Here is a 15420-nt window from a genome sequence, read left to right on the forward strand (position 1 = left end):
TTTTAGTTGAGTATTAATAAAAAATAAAGTGGGCCGGACCAGTAAAATAATGTAAATAATAGGATAAGAACTTAGAAATAACATCAACTCCAAAGTTTTCTCTATGTTTTTGAGTGAAAAAAGTAAAATTTCGTAATTAAAATGTTTACATCTACTTGAACGTAACATGAACAAATATGAACAACCTGAAAATTCTTAAGAAAATTAAGTGTAATTTTAACAACAGTTTATCATTTATACATGTGCATCACAACTTACAGATCACAGAGGATCTACAAATACACAAAACATTTAATAATAGGCAGAATATTGTCAAAATTACACATACTTCTCTTAAGACATTTCAGGTTGTTCATATTTTTTATGAAAACCCAGTCTGTAAATGTAAACATTTTCGTGTAATTTTACTTTTTTGAGACAAACAAAAAGGAAAAAAAAACAGCTTTTTTTTCATTATTTATAGGTTATTATGATAGTATTTTACTGGTCTGACCCACTTTAGATCGAACATCCTTGACTGATAATATCTTCAGTGTAATTTTTGCATTTCACAAATTCCTCCCAACGGCCGGACTGGACCCTTTGGTGGGCCGGATTTGGCCCCCGGGCCACATGTTTGACACCTGTGCCCTAATGTGTACGATGTGAGAAAAAGAGTCGAAAACACTGAAGCGGATTCAGATTACTGCTGTAAAATCCAAGTCAGAATTACGTCACAAACACTGTCATTAAATAAACAAGTAGCGGCTTTAAAAAAAAAAAAAAACACTTTTCCATAAAAATGCTTCCCATGACTGAGAAATCTGAGGCTGTGAAGCTCTGTAAGTCCATGCACTCAGCTTTAATATTTATTTGATGTCTCCTGTCAGTTTCTGGGGCCTGTATCATGTAGCAGGATGAAGCAGTGGTTTACTTCTGACAGACTTAAATGTTCTTTTTAACTTCCTCTGCAAGTGTAACCGGCTGCAGCACAGTGGATTAAAACACATGAATACACACCCTATCAGCCAATACTGACCGAACAAACGCCTGCAGAAGGAAACAGGAGGATCTCAGTGTGTAAATAGTAAAGAGTTCTCTGACACATCCTTATTATTTCGAAAGAACAGAGTCAAAGTATTAAAAGCGGACCTTATTTGATAGTAAACCTATGACAAGGCTGAAACTTTGAGTATCATTATTGTGAAAAAAAATATTGTGGAATAAATGTATACCTTTCATGCAGTGTCTTGTGTTGAACTTCATGGAAAAATTGTGTAGTTTCAGAATATAACATGAAAAAATGTGTATGACTTGTCCTTGTGTGACTTTTTGCATGATGTTTGCTGAAAAGTGGGCAAAAATGACCCTTTTTTAGTGACAAATAATTGGAAAACCCATATTAATCCTGTTGCTGCTTGTAAATTTTCATTGAACTTGCTTCCTTTTAACCTTAGAAGCAGAGCTGATGGTCTGGCCTTTTGGATGAGGATCAGTTTCAGTGATTTCAGTTCAAAGTCAATGACGTCATATCAGCCAGTTCCTCAGACGACGTCCTGGGACAATTATAATTCTTTATGTAGAGTTGATATTATCATAAATCTGTATGTATTCTACACCATTCTCTTTCTTTTTCTGTTGTGAATAAAGCATTACCCAACAATTAAGTATATTCTAATATTAGATCAGTCAAATCATTACTTCTACTAACCCCACCCCCATCAGTTTTTAGTTTGTGAAAAAAATACATACCATTGTAAAAAACCAAAAAAAAACAAAACTTTTCAATATCTAGCCTCCAAAATGTAATCAATTCTGCCCACCTACAGGGGCTACAGTTAATTTATATTATTTAGGCCCATTTACTTTCCTAAAGTCAGATCAAGTTTTTTTTTACAACCAAATTTTCATATTTATTTTTGAAACTGCCCATCAGTTTGTTAGATTTGGACTTGCTCTGTCAATGATGAAGCCAGTTTAACCAGCCAGGACGACTTTAGGAAGGCTTCTATCAATTAATTTATAGTTCAACTAATAAAACAATTCTTACACATGTTATGGAGTAATGCCTAATTGATATATTTTTATTAATTTCAGACTGACTGAATAGGGCTAAGATGCCCAGACCAAAGCCATCCAGGGGTGGAGGAAGGAAGGCCTCCTGGGGAGGATTCAAAGCTCAGATGAAGAGAAGAAAGCATGTTATGTTTGATTTATGACCGAAATTAAATGGTTAAACCCAGTAGTGCATAGGTGAAATTTCATGTTTTTTTGTTTCAGCCTTATGTCAATAAAGGCTCAGTGATTTGAAAACCACAAAAGATTTTGCATAAATGATTTCGGATTCAGATTCCTGAGAAAATTTGACCCTAAACTGATTTATTTTCAGTCCATAACCAAGAACTGGAACTTTTGCCCTTAATGTCACTAAAATGCAACTCAAACCTTGAACCTTGTCCTGTTTAACTCCAGAGGTGCACTGGCAGAGTCAAACTCAAACAGTGTTACACAAGTAAATACCATGGTTTTAATTTAACTCAGTGGTTCTCAACTGGTGGGTTGTGGCCTAAAAGTGGGTCGCAAACCTGTTTTCAGTGGGTCAGGGGCCTTTGTCTGTGCAAAAAATAATGTTAAGAAACCAATCCTGTGCTTTATTACCCCCCCCCCCCCCCCCGAAGGGGAGGTAAGGGGTATTGTTTTTGGTTTGGTTTAACACTCTAGCAGCAAAACTATTGGTTGAATTCATACCAAATTAGGTTTATAGATTGCCAGTGACCCAGAATAAATGTGATTGCATTTTGGAAAAGTAGGTCAAAGTTCTAAATTTTTATACATTTAAAAAAATGTTTTTCCCATTTACTCAGAACAGGCAATTTCACATGTCTGTAGCAGCAAAACTATTGGTTGAATTCAAATTAAATTGGGTTTGTAGATTGCCAGTGACCAAGAATAGACGTGGTTACATTTTGGGAAAAGTAGGTCAATGTTCCAATTTATTATGAATTTTTAAAAGATTTTTTTTCTCCCATTTACTTATAATGGGCGAAATTGCAAATGTCTATAAAAACATCAATTTTGTTTCAATTTACTTCAAACGTGGCACATATATAGAGGCGATTATATGCTGACATCATCACACACATAGACATGATGACATCAGCTGGATTGATGCCAAAATACGCTACAATACGTGCAAGGGGCGGGGTTTGTTGTGCCTGGCATGGAGCTGAGCACCGCCCATTCACACTCCTCAACAGTAGGTGGCGGTATTGCGCTGTATGCTAATTAACATTGGACATTTCACAGCATAAAAGAAGACCCAGAGGTTTCTATTCAGGTCAGGTATGACAGCGACTACATCAGATACGGTTTTACCTACATTGGACAAAAACCTCAGTGTGATTCATTCTTGAATAAGTGACTGAATGTGCACGTTTGGTTTTGGTTAAAATGTAACAAATTCAGTGTTAAAGGGAATATTTCCATATTTATCATCACATTAAGTTAGTCTTGTGTGTTTTCATTCTGTGATATTCTGTATGATTTCAGGTTCAAAACACCATCTTTTCATCAATTTTTAGAAGTTTGACTTTTATCAGTTTGGGTTGTGGGTTGTCATTGAGGGGTGATAGTGGGTCCTGAAGCCAGACCAGCTCAGAACCACTGATTTAACTGAATACACATCTGTAATTACAGTCAGATGTGCTCCTGTCTTAAATTTGCAACACTAGTAGGAATATTAAGTCCCACATTCACACAGGGATGTGTTTGGTTTGTTTTCCAGCTTTGGCTGCAGCAGCTGTTGCTTTTCGCTTCTATTATATTTTTAAACTTCTCATTCATGTCGGTTCTTGACTGAAGTATGTGGCTCTAGACCTGTCCATGTTTGTGATCGGTCATGTGGTGCTAACTCTGCCCTTTTTTCTTTTGTAAAATCACGATTACAGTCAGAAACCTTGAGCTGACAGAAGGAGTTCATGACCACTTTTGTAGCACTTAGTTTGTGATTGTTCGGTTTCGCCAAAAGAAGATTATAGGTCTGTTAAAGCTGCTTCATGATAGAGTCCCCAGGAAGGACAGTGACAGTTTTCATCATTTTGGCTCATAAACCACCACAGTGGATGTGAAACAAAGCAAAGTGTAGAGTGGAGGCGTTGTACACAGTCATTTATATCGAGTGGAGACTGAGGACAAAACAGGTCTACATATAGACCTCTAATCATAGAGGCTGAAACGGAACTAGCTTAAATTATGGAATTAAACTATTCTTTTTATAACTTGGTCGTTTGCAGTGAATGGCTGCCTGAAGTGTGAAACCTGGAGACCTCACCAGATGCCCAGTGTGTTCCCTGGTGATGCCCTTCCAGGCCTTTACTGCAGCTGTTTTCACTTCTATCCTTATCATGGTTTGACACAAGCGTTAAGATTTTCAAGACTTAGAAGTGCCAATTATCTGAATTCTAAGCCTCAAAAATGTATTTGATGATGTGAAGTTCATGTTATCTTCATAAAATTGCATTAACTTCTGCATTAATTTTTGGATAAACAAAACCACAAAACCAAAACAACACTGAATAGACAGACTAGCCTGATCAGAAATGAACAGTCTGTAACAATCTGCAGTGTAGAGTAGCTACTTCTACCAGTAATAGGTTCAGTTATTCATGTTTGTTTCATCTAATACGGATATATTCAAGTTCAACCAGATCCAGCTTTAAAACAGGAACGTAGCTGAAACTTGGTGAATGTCACAAAAGTCTAAAAAGTCTTAAATTTAACTTGTTCCACGCTGTAGAAACCCAGGAAATGCATCCTCCAATGATCTGGGTCAGGTGATTGACTTTGACTTCAAAGTCTTGGGTTTCTTTAGACTTTAGGTCGGTCCGATGTGTTCTGACACTTTCGGCCGTTTGTGATCAAACATCATGGCCCTGAACTCCTCACCATTCATCCGAATGCTTTTATCATCTGTTGCGTCATCAGTAAAAGGCACTGATTGGAACATTACTTCCACTGTGCTTCCACTTTTACACAGAGATCCCATAAAAAAAGGCATGATGGTGATCCTGCCTTTTTTCCACCACTGACCGATTTACACAGGAGTAACAGAGGTGAGACAGGCCGGACTTTTACACAGTGGACCTGTGTTCCAGAGTCCAAGGTTTGGGGTGACGCAGTGCAAGCGTATAGTGCGACATATAATGCCCCGTTTCCGCTACGTGGTATCGGCTCGACTCCACTTGACTCAACCTTTTTGCGTTTCCATTACGAAAAAGGTCCTGGAATCTGGTACCCGGCACTAGTTTTTTGGTATCACCTCTGCCAAGGTTCCCGGACTGGGGACCAGATACTAAAATGTGACGTGTAAACTCTGCAGACCACTGATTGGTCAGACAGTCGTCTCTGTGACCAACCGTTTTACAAATAACAGATGTGGAAGTTTACAGTAAATATAGCGGTAGGTTAATCCACACGTTGACAGCCCGCAAAACTACACCATGGTTTGTCAAGGAGGTTCGGACGTAAAAATTCAGCATGAGCTTGACAAGACAACACACAACGAGCGAGTTTATCAGCAACTCTCTCAGCAGACAACACGGAAGTAACGCGCCACATCGCTATGACGTCCAGGTACTCCTAAGTCGGTAGTATCCTGTAATGGAAATGGTCTCCAGGAATAGGACCTGGTACCAGAGTCGAGTCGAGTCGAGCCAGTTCCACATAATGGAAACACGGCATAAGTTGCACATCGGAAATACCCCGAGCATAGCGGTGTTGACTCTCGAAACAACAGTTGTTAGCATGGATAGAGTCCTCCGCCTGAAGTGACAACAGCTCGTAGATCTCGACATTTCCTAAGTTTGACACCTTTCTGGTGGCGTTGATATGTTTGTTTTCTGTACACGGCTCATTTTTAAATTCCCCCAGTGCAGGGTCGCACACGCAATATGTCATCAAAACGTCACAACTTGGTTGCGGAACTAGAGAGGTGTTCCTTTTACATAGCGTTCCAGAATCATGATCCCACCTTTATCTCGGCTCTGTTACTATCTCCAGAGGTATTACAGCAGTGGGACCAAATGATCCCACCATTTTGTTTACAAAGACATCGTTCCGGAATAATGGCAAAATATTCCCGCAACAGAAGTGCTGTGTAAAAGAGTCTAATGGTGTGGGTCTTGGTTGGTTTTGGATGATTTTGTAAGATATGCTTTACATGTCTTGATAATTCTTTTGTTTTCTGTTTTGATCTGGCCACCTATTGTGAGGAGGTTTTTCAGCAGCAAAGAAAGCCTTCTTTCATCATTCTCCATGAATGCTTTCTGTGGTCTTCCAGGCCATTTACAGTCCCTGGTCTCACCAGGATTTTTTTCTCCTTTTAAATCATGTACGAAATAGTTGATTTGGTCACAACTCATATTGCTTTCTCTTTGATGTAGTTGGATTTTTCAGCCTAATGATGGTTCGCTTCACTGGTAGTGACCGCCAGTTTGACTATTAACAACAACCAATTGCAGATGGAAACGTCCGGATTTAAATTAAATCTAGGTTTTTTTCTTTGCATATTTATAATCTAACTAATGACAGAAAAACACCTATTGTAAAATTACTTTACAAAATGGAGGTCTAAGTATAAAAACATTCGTAATTGCCTCCCAGTTTAATCAATATTTCTGACCAAGCCCATAAATTAAAGCCGACAGTCTGCACTTCATGCCCGTCTGGACTGCTTTAGCTCAAACCCACTGTAATGAATATGATGTAGACCACAGCCTACAGAGCCACAATGAGGAAAACTGCACCACTGTCCAAATACTCTTGACTGTGAAAACTCATTTATATCACAACGGTAAATACTGCTGATTTTTTAACAGAGAAAAAAAAAAAGCGTCATGATTTACAGTCGGCATGAGGAGAAGCGATGTGGGAGGTAGCACAAGCTCAAAATGTAACAGGAGTTTAACAGCAGAGAGACTCTGAACAGGGTCCAGCACTGCTGCGCAACTCGGAATCAATCTCCACTATTGGAGGGTAATTGGGTAGAAGCTCAAGGAAAAATAAGTTAGAGAAATTGGTTTTCCAGTGACGGATGACTGATGTCAGAGGCACTGATAAACAGATTGGAGAGCTCTTCAGTTTCTCTCATTGAGACATTTAAAACGCTCTGCCGCCCTCTGCTGTCAGACTTAAGTAGGTACAGTACACATCTCGCATCAAAATACTTCTACTTGTCATGGGTTTGTAAACTTAAACAATCAACCGTCGCAAATAATTTAACTGGCCCAAATTACTTGTATATACACGCAGCTGTATGAATCACCTGCTCAGTCACGTACGTAACCGATCCACACACACTCCACATTTATTGCTGAAGACCCAAGCAGCCCACTTCTTCACAGTAAGAGTTTAGCTTATAGTGTTTTTGCCTGGAGTTCTCTCAGAGGCAGCTCAAATACCAATGACTGAAAGCTGTAAACAACATCAACAAGTGGAGTTGATCGTTTCCTAAAAACTCTGCTCCGATAAAGATCATCTGCAGTTCAACTGTTTCACAGCAAAGGACACTGGCTGCTCTCTAAAGCAAAATTAAAACACATCAAAACACAAGAGTAAAACCCCACACCCTGTGAAAGTAATAATTGACCCTGACAGCTCCGCGACAGCAGAAGAATAACATGACAGTGCAATGAACTAGACCCCTTTTAGATCATTCTAGATTGTTCACAAAGAAATGAAGTTTTACATAAAAATCCACCGTTTGAGCCGTTTTTGTTGTTGGTTTTGGCGCTAACTCCTATCAGCTCTGATTACATTTTATTGCCAATTCATTACTGAAACGTGGGAAAACAGTGACCGCTAGTTACAGCTTTACAACTCAACTCCAAAAGAAAACCATAAGTGATAGGCCTTCAGATCCACATTGTTCCCAGGCAACATAAACCACTTGTTTGGAAGTCGGATCCACGATGTATTTATTACATAAAACGTCCTGTATCATGTTGATTATAGACTGTGTGTGGGGGGTTTTTTGTGGTTCAAATGGCAGAATGACTCTGAAAACAAACCCAGACCCGGTTCAGCTGACTCTCCATTAGGGATGTAACGAGTACTGGTATAATGAGTGAGTATTTAAAACGTTACTATGTTAAGTTATTTGATGGTGGGATTAAATAAGTTTTTCTTCCTCCCACTCCTTTTCGAGTGTAGATGAATGATTTTGGAATTTTGAATTTGCATGTATTCTGTAAATCCTCAAAATAAACCAGGGGTGTCAAACTCATTTTAGTTCAGGGGCCACATACAGACTAATATGTTATAAAGTGGGCCGGACCAGTAAAATAATATAAATAATAGATTAAGAACTTATAAATAATGTCAACATCAAAGTTTTCAATATGTTTTTGAGTGAAAAAAGTAAAATTCCATAATGAAAATGTTTACATCTACGAGCTCTACTTGAACATAACATGAACAAATATGAACAACCCGAAAATTCTTAAGAAAAATAAAAGTAATTTTAGCAATATTACACTTTAGTTTATCATTTATACATGTACATCATAACTTACAGATCACAGTGGATCTACAAATACACAAAACATGTAGTAACAGGCTGAATATTGGTAAAATTCTACATACTTCTGTTAAGACATTTCAGGTTATTGAAATTTTTTTGTAAAAGGCTAGTCTGTAAATGTAAACATTTTTGTGTAATTTTGCCTTTGTTACACTAAAACAAAGAGAGAAATTTGTGGGTTTCTTTATTTATAGGTTATTATGATAGTGTTTTACTGGTCTGACCCATTTTAGACTGAACTGACCTAAAATGATTTTAACACCATTGATTGCTGATATCTTCAGTGTACATTTTTGCATTTCATAAATTCACCCCACGGGCCAGATTGGACCCTTTGGTGGGCCGGTTTTGGCCCCTGGGCCGCATGTTTGACACCTGTGAAATAAACAAACGAATGAATGAATGAATGATAAACCGCAGTAAAATTCCCGATGGTTAGTATTACCGTTTCAAATTCTAATTATCATTAAAACCGTGTTTAATTACCACACTTTAAAAAACTTCCAGTGATACTGCTCACGTCTTGGAGAAGCAGCAGTACTCCAGGTACGTACACACAGTTTGCAATGTTTGGCTTCTGAAAACATGGCGGAAGGCACCCACCCTTATAGACAGCACTCTGGAGATTTTCCCCCCACTAAAAGATTTAATGTAGATAATGTCTCTGCCATATTACTTTGTTTAAAATGGTAGTGTTGCTTTTAAATGCACATTTGAATTCTAGATAAGTACATGAAACAGTGAAAGTGTTCTTTCTGTACCAGTTCTTAAATCTGTAAGCCAAGATCTAGTCTTGGGTGTAGGGATGTAACAACATGAAAATTTCATATCAGGGTTATTGTGACTAAAATTATCATGGTTATCAATATTATCACGGTATTGCTGAAATTGGCTCAAAATGTTCAAAAAGTACTGATACACACTGAAATAATTTAACCAAGTTGTGTTTTGAAAAAAAAAAAAAAAACAAAAAACAAAAACAAAATAAAATAACTGGCACAATGTACCTTCTGTTACAGAAACATTCAAATATTAACCCTTAGTGGTCTGAGCCTATTTTGTCCGTTTTTCAGTCCTTTTGATTTTGCCTTTATATACTATATAAACAAACGTTTACTATACCCATGTTTGGGATCTTTTTTTTTCAGCACAACTTCATTTATATCAACTGCCTATTTTTTTTTCACTTTAACCCACTATATCAACATAAAAATATATCAAACCCGATTTGAAAAATGTATATAATTTATTGCATAAATAACACACAGATGTTTAATGAACCTTTTCAAAGACTTGAAAAGTGAATACTGGTTCCAAATATTAGGTATATACAATTAAAAATGTAATAAATTAAAAAATATATTCAAATATTTGACATAAAAGCAGATCTTCACATAGGCGTCTTCTCCAGAAAAGTGCGGTAATCAAACACGGTTATCATGATAATTAGAATTTAAACGGTAATACTAACCGTTGGATATTTTACCGCGGTTTATCATTACACCGGTAATTGTTACATCCCTACTTGAGTGCTGAATGTAAAGAAAAGTATTCTTGATTCTCTTCTACAATTTGTATAAAGTGCAGTTACATCTTCTGGCCATAAGGTGCCATCTTTAATGCACATTTGTATGTTTGATGTTTACATGTTAATATTTGAATGTTTCTGCCAACAGACAGTGCATTGTGTGTGTTATTTTTTTTTGTTTGTTTGTTTGTTTGTTTTTTTTCAAAATAAAACTTGGTTAAATTATTCCAGTGTGTGTATCAGTACTTTTTGAACATTTTGAGCACATTTTAACAATACTGCGATAATAATGATAAGCGTGATAATTTTACACAATGACTGTATATATGAAATGTTCATATTGTGACATCTCTACTCTCCATGCTCTCACTCTCTGCCCTAACATATCACGTGCACAGTCCATTAAGCACTTTAAATCCCTTTTAAATTTGCTCTGGCTTTTAATACAAGTGTGTGCCTTTTTATTTGTTTTATCTTCTGGTTGTATTTTTAGACACTATTTTTCATATTATTGTGTATCCGTTTTATCAGTTTTAGTACATCCTATCATCTATATCTATATGTTTTTATTAGTTTGATTATATTTTTTATTTTTACTGATATATTTGGACACTTTCCATTGTTGTAAATGTGCTGTAGACCTCTCTCAGCCATATTGAGGCCAAAAAAGAAGTTCATTGCATTAATAGAAATCCATGCACATGGGCTCAATGATGTAAAAAGTCTCAAAAAATGCCTTGCTGTGCCATTTGCAAAGCCTCTTAGATATCATGATGGTTCATTTATTTAACAGCATGTACCACGTTGGCAGGGGGTAACTTTCTAAACAACTAATCCGCTCAGTGTACACAGTATCGCAGTATGCTGAGGTCATTCCTGTGTCTGTACAACCAAACACAAGCACTAGAAGGACAGTCAAGGACAGGCAGATTTGAACTGTGACTGTAGGTTGATAATTTGACAAAGCGTGGATTATCTTAACATTTATCAGAGCTGATAGGATTAATGCCAAAAACTAAAACTGTAAACCAGCCTAGTGGTGGCCAGACTGTTATCTACCTCTGTATCTTTGTGATATTCCTTGATGGAACTGTGAGTATCAACATGCACAGTTATTATTGGTGCATTCTCGTCTCTGTGAAACTGCATCCGAGTGCTGGGGGGGGGGGGTCTCAGTCCCATGAACATCACATTTACAATAATTAAAAGAAAGAGACCTGGATGAAAACAGCGCCAGATCCAGATAAGATGAGTGGAATGGAGAAACAATCGGCTAACGGCCAAGGTTTACAGGCTCCATCTGAACAATCTGCCCCTTTGTGACTGAAACAAACACAGTGGAAGGACACAAACGCAGGTGCTTAGGATGTACGAAGTGCACGGATGTTGATAGGTCTGAATGATGTGAAGTTATAGCAGATCTCTTGTTGGTTTTTTTGGGGTTGAGCAGCAGATAAGGTTATATTTCAATGATTCAAAACCAACAAAAAAAATGCCTGTAATTCATAGACAGCATGTACAGGGTGACCCAAAAAAACGGGAATTTTTGAAGTGCGTATTGGCAGACATGAGCAAGTGGCAGCACTGCGAGACAGTGACCTTGAGCAAGTAAACACACCCCCATTTTAGTAACCATTGGCAGCTGTGCGAGAATTGTTCGGTAACCGTGTGATCTCAAGATTCAGTAACGTTCCCTGGCCCCCTAGATCACCAGATTGGTGCGTTTGTGATTTTTTCTTGTGGGGCTATCTCGAGAGTAAAGTGTACACGACTCGACCAAGAACTCTGGATGAGTTAAAACAGAGAATTCAGGATGAAATTCACAGTATCCCAGCTGAGATGTTGCAGCGGTCAATGAGGAATCTCAACAGCAGATTTCAAGAATGCATTCGTACAGGGGGACGCCATCTACAGGAAGTAATTTTTAAAAAATGAAAATTCCATCATTGTTTCTTAAATGGCATGTTTTAAGGTTTCAATTACTATGAATAAAATATTTTTCTTCCATCACTCTTGGTTTTATTGGATTGTTAAAAAGTTCCCGTTTTTTTGTGTCACCCTGTATTTGAGTAATGTTTATCGTAAGATCTGCGGAAAAAAGTCAACAAAAACCTTGCTAGTATCATCATATAGATACTGCAACTGGAATTGGCCTGATAGGCATAAATCGGGCTTCTGTCGTCCTCTTCAGGAATCAGGTGTTTTACTAGGTCTAGTTTGTGCGTCTCTTGTTTCACTTTTCTGCACAGCATCGGCTTTGTACCAGACTTGCTGTTTTCCACTGCAGATATAAAAGCTGGTCATCATAGCGACAGCACACGGAACTGTCACGATGTATACGTCAATGCAATACACCGGAACAGTGCTTTATATACGCAGGAGCTTGAATATCGTTAGCCTCATAGCATATGGACAAAAGTATGGGGACATGTTGCATTCAGGTGTTTCTTTTCTAACAGGTCTGGGATACAAAACAATAATGACAAATGTCATAATATAGTTTTATATTGGAATAAATATCATATTGATTATTAATATTCATCTTACAGCTGTAGCCATGATGTGTCCTTATATTATTCTCTGTATCACAGGTGTCAAACATGCGGCCCGGGGGCCAAATCCGGCCCGCCAAAGGGTTCAGTCCGGCCCCTGGGATGAATTTGTGAAATGGAAAAATTACACTGAAGATATTAATCATTTTAGTTCAGGTTCCACATTCAGACCAATTTAATCTCAAGTGGGTCGGATCAGTAAAATACAATCAGAATAACCTATAAATACAACTCCAAATTTTTCTCTTTGTAAATGTAAACATTTTCATATCATTTTACTGTATTTACACTAAAACAAACTATCATTTCACAAACACATGAATAACCTCAACAAATATGCACATTTTGAAATGCCTGAGGTGTAATTCTAACAATATTCTGCCTGTTATTCAATGTTTTGTGTGTCTGTCGATCCACTGTGATCTGTATGTTGTAATTTACATGTTTAAATGATTAACTGAGACATAATATTGTTAAAATTGCACTTAGTTTTCTTAAGAAATTTCAGTTTGTCCATGTTATTCACATTATTTTAAAGGATAGTTGGCAGATGTGAACATTTTCATCGCATAATGTTACTTTTTTCGCTCTAAAACACAGAGGAAAGTTTGGAGTTGACATCATTTATATATTATTATTTTATTATTTCACTGGTCTGGCCCACTTCAGATCAGATTTGGCTTAATGTGGCCCCTGAACTAAAATGAGTTTGACACCCCTGCTCTATATAGTTTATAAACATCATTATTTCCTTAAAGTTTAAAAGGAGATTTTTCTTCCTCAGTGAGATGTGAAGAAAGTAAATGGTTAGTTGTGGTAGAAAATTAATATTTACAGTCAGAGCACTGAAAATTATTTAGAAATTTAGAGGTACAACATTTAAAATCATAGACATGGATTATCAAAGTTGAGAGAAATTAAGTAAAAACCATCTCAGGCATTTTGGAAGCAAAGATAATTTAACCCAAACTAACCAATGCTATGATATTTATCACAATATATTGAACAATGTTTAATGAAGTAGCTGGATTGTGCAATAATGTTATAGTGCTATCTGTTATCTTATTTTATCATGCTGTATTTTATTCTTTTAATTATTCATTGTTATCATGTTTTTTTAACTATCAATGAGAGTCTTGTGCAATATGTGTGGGTGATGTGAGTGCATCTTTGTCTGGTCTGATGCTTCTGTGTTGTTAATTGGCACCTTCACCTGTGCTCTTGGAGTCCAAGACAAACTTCCCTGAGGAACAATAAAGTGTATTGTATTGTATCATAACGTATGAAACTATATGATGACATTTGTCATTATTACCCCGCCCACAGGAGGGGAAGCAAGAGATATTGTTTTTGGTTCGGTGTGTTTGTTTGTTAACACTCTAGAAGCAAAACTATTGGTTGAATTCATACCAGATTGTGTTTATAGATTGCCAGTGACCCAGAAAAGATGTGGTTACTTTTTGAGAAAAGCAGGTCAAAGTAGAGTTGCAACAGATTAATCGACTAGGTGCTTGAAGTCAATGCAATAAGTCTCGATTCGATTAATCGACTCGAATTGATTGGAGATATTCTATAGCAGTTTTCCTGAATTGAAGCCTCTTTGTGCGTCACAATAAGCGTCCGTGTCAAACAACAGTGGAACCAATGTTCAACAGCAGAGAAATGAAGGAAACAAAGCTTTGATTCAGGAGAATTGTGGTAGAATGATTTTTTTGGATCACTTTGAGTTGATTAATCGGTTGCAGCTCTAGGTCAAAGTTCACATTTCTTACAAATTTTTAAAATCTTCTTTCTTCTCCCATTTACTTATAATGGGTGTCATTTCAAATGTGTATAAAAACATCAATTTTGTTTCAATTTACTTAAAACTTGGAACATATATAGAGGCAATTCATATGCTGACATCACCGCATGCATAGACATGATGACATCAGCTGGATCTATAACAAAATATGGTACAATATGAGCAAGGGGTGGGGTTTCTTGTGCCTGGCACCACTTGTCTATTGTTTTGTTGTTAGAAAAGTTACACCTGAATCCAACGTGTCCCAATACTTTAGTCCATATAGTGCAGGGGTATCAAACTCATTCTAGTTCAGGGGCCACATTCAGCTAAATTTGATCTGAAGTGGGCTGGACTAGTAAAATAATAACATAACAATATATAAATAATGTCAACTCCAAACTTTTCTTTATGTTTTACAGTAAAAAAAAAAAGTAAAATGACATTATGAAAATGTTTACATCTACAAACTATCCTTTCAAACAATGTGAATAACATGAACAAACTGAAAAAAAAATTGGAATTTTAACAATATTCTGCCTCAGTTTATCATTTCCACATGTACATTATAACTTATAGATTACAGTGGATCTATGGATACACAAAATATTTAGTAATGTGGAATTTTATTAAAATTGCACTTGTCTTAAGACATTTCAGCTTGTTCATATTTGCTCAGATTATTCAGATTTTTTGCGAAATTATACTTTTAGTGTAAATACATGAAAATATTTACATTTACACAGACAAAAATTTAAAGTATTTATAGTTATTATGAGATTGAATTGGTCTAAATGTGGAATCTTAACTAAAATGATTGTTAATATCGTCAGTGTAATTTTTTCATTCTATAAATTCATCCCAGGGGCCAGATTGGACCCTTTGGCGGGCCGCATTTGGCCCCCGGGCCGCATGTTTGACACTTGTGATATAGTGTATGACTTAGGCAGTTATGCTATGAGGATAAGGAAATGTAAAAATGGCTGGATTGTTCAGTCCT

This window comes from Sphaeramia orbicularis, chromosome 18 (genome assembly GCF_902148855.1).
Source record: "Sphaeramia orbicularis chromosome 18, fSphaOr1.1, whole genome shotgun sequence".
NCBI classification, from domain to species: Eukaryota; Metazoa; Chordata; class Actinopteri; order Kurtiformes; family Apogonidae; genus Sphaeramia; species Sphaeramia orbicularis.